Source organism: Perca flavescens, chromosome 1 (assembly GCF_004354835.1).
Source record: "Perca flavescens isolate YP-PL-M2 chromosome 1, PFLA_1.0, whole genome shotgun sequence".
NCBI classification, from domain to species: Eukaryota; Metazoa; Chordata; class Actinopteri; order Perciformes; family Percidae; genus Perca; species Perca flavescens.
The window spans coordinates 43,621,565-43,624,064 of record NC_041331.1 but is presented as its reverse complement, the minus strand read 5'-3'; the positions used below and the strand labels follow the sequence as shown (position 1 = coordinate 43,624,064).

The 2,500-nt window shown below is 40.0% G+C and overlaps 1 protein-coding gene across 1 annotated transcript in view; it reads left to right on the top strand.

The window, feature by feature from the left end:
* The window catches only part of LOC114557545 (GATOR complex protein WDR59), a 34,536-nt gene that overhangs the window by 11,435 nt on the left and 20,601 nt on the right, over positions 1-2,500 (top strand). The window lies entirely within an intron of this gene.

Below are 2,500 nucleotides of genomic sequence, written 5' to 3'. Positions count from 1 at the left end.
ATACTACTATCTCTGTATGGATGTGATATGATTTCTATCTTTGTTGTCGGTCTGGCTCAGGTTAAACTCTTTTGTGAAACATGAACAAACACAAACAATGAATGTCCCAGAACTTTCTTTTATTCTCCAGTTTGAGAGTCAGTTATAACGGAAAAAGAACATAAATAAACTACTTTAATGTAGATTTTCTGCTGGGCTTTATTACGTGGTATCGGATCGGTGCATAAACTCCAGTACTTCCCGATACCGATACCAGCGTTTTAGGCAGTATCGGAGCAGATACTGGTATCTGTATCGGAACATCTCTAAATGCAGCCTTTGAAAGCAGGAAAAGACAACACTTACTATGTAACGATATTACAATTCTTCAAAATTTAAGGCGATATCTACTAGATTGACTAATCGGTGGTTTTGGTCTTAGTCAACTTAGATCTCTGTAGTCCATTAGTCATGTCTGATGCTGTTTTCATGCTGAATGACTTATTTCCAAGAAACGTACGAGCACATCTCTGGTAAACACAAGAATTAAAGTGGTGCTTTAACACGACTCTTAGTGGAGAAACTCAGATTTACAGATACGTCGATTAAATCAACTAATCGATTAGTCGATACAATTGAACGAGTGTTAGTCGACTAAGAAGTTCTTCAATCGAGCACACAGCCCTAGTTTCTAGGGGTGGGAATCACCAGAGGCCTCACGATACGATATCATCCCGATACTTACGTCACGATACGATATTATTGCGATTTTAAACATATTGCAATATTCTGCGATATATTGCAAAGTATTACCTTTTTTCCAACTTCAGATTTTTCCCAATTTCAAATTATGTCCCGAAAGGACAATTTTGTCAACATCTGTTGTATCTAAAAATATACATTTCTCTGTTTGTTCATCTCACTTCAGTTTTATTGGTGCAAAATGTGATTGTCAAGCAGACAAACTGACCAACACATATATCATAAAAGATCGATACTTGGCATCTGTGTATCGATACAGTATTGCCACGAAAAATATCGCGATACTATGCTGTATCGATTTTTTCCCCCCACCCTTACTAGTTTCTACCATTCAGGTGTACACTCAGGTAGGAGTTTGAAAGGGCAGAGAGTCTGTCCCACCTCCCTCACCACCAGGCTACAGGGGCTGTGTCTCATTCTGCATACTTCAGGGTTCATACGTTTTCAAAAAACCTGGAAAAGTTATGGAATTTGAAAAATGCAAATTCCAGGCCTGGAAAGGTTTTGGAAACTTAAAAAGACCCAGAAAGTTTTGGAAAAGTCATGGAATTGTTTTTTTAACACAGCATAATAATATGTGATTTAATTAAATGTATTTTCACATCGTCTTAACCTCAGTGTTGTATTCAGGGAGAGATATTATGAATCCCAAACTGAACCACAGACATTACCATTCATTTATAGTTAAACCTCTGAGGGGAAACTTTAACACACATTGGTATTCTTATTGTAGAATGTCGACTGACATTTTCAGGAACATATAGTCATGGAAATTTGCCGAAAAACTCATGGAAAAGTATTTGTTAAAATGCGTATGAGCCCTGATACTTCTGTCAGTACACGGCTATTGGTCACTGACCACTTCCTGCTATAGTGCCCACTTCCAATGGTTAGTATTGTCCCAAAAGGAACGTTTATGTTAAAGTGCTCATATTCTGCTCATTTTTAGGTTCATAACTGTATTTTAAGGTTGTACCAGAATAGGTTTACATGGTTTAATTTTCAAAAATCACCATATTTTTGTTGTACTGCACAGCTCTCTCTCACTGCTGCAGCTCCTCTTTTCACCCTGTGTTCAGGTCTCTGTTTTAGCCGCTAGCATGCTAACGGTTGTGGTTAGCCAGCGCGTTTAGGCTAGTGCCGTAGAAAGCCGTGCAGATGTTGACCAGCTCACCAGGAGACTGAAGGCAGGACACATTCAGAAACCAGATCTCACTCAGAAGACCACGGAGGGATTATTTTAAAGTTTGTATGTGTGTGTGGAAGCACCAGAGACCCTCGGGTGTGAATCCTACCGTTGGCGTACCTGACCCTACCTGTTCTAGGTCCTAAATAACTTTACACAGGACTTAACGTTCCTCTGATGCTCATTAAAAGGTTGTTTTGTGTGGATTCTGTGGGGGTGTGGTTCCTTCTCTCGCTATAGTCCAAGTTGTTGTGATATAAGTTTAGAATTTAATTCATAATGATTAAAAAAAAAAGGTCTTAAAAGAGTGTTTGTGGAGGAGGAGTCCAACCTCAGAACAGACCCTAATTAATTTGGTGTGTGTGTCTTTGTGTGCGTGTCTGTGTGTGTCTGTGTGTGTGTGCACATGTGTGTGTCTGTGCGCATGTGTGTGTTTGTGTGTGTGTGTGTCTGTGCGTGCGTGTGTGTGTGTCTATGCGCATGTGTGTGTCTGTGCGCATGTGTCTCTGTGTGTCTGTGTGTGTGTGCACATGTGTGTGTCTGTGCGCATGTGTCTCTCTGTGTGTGTGTGTG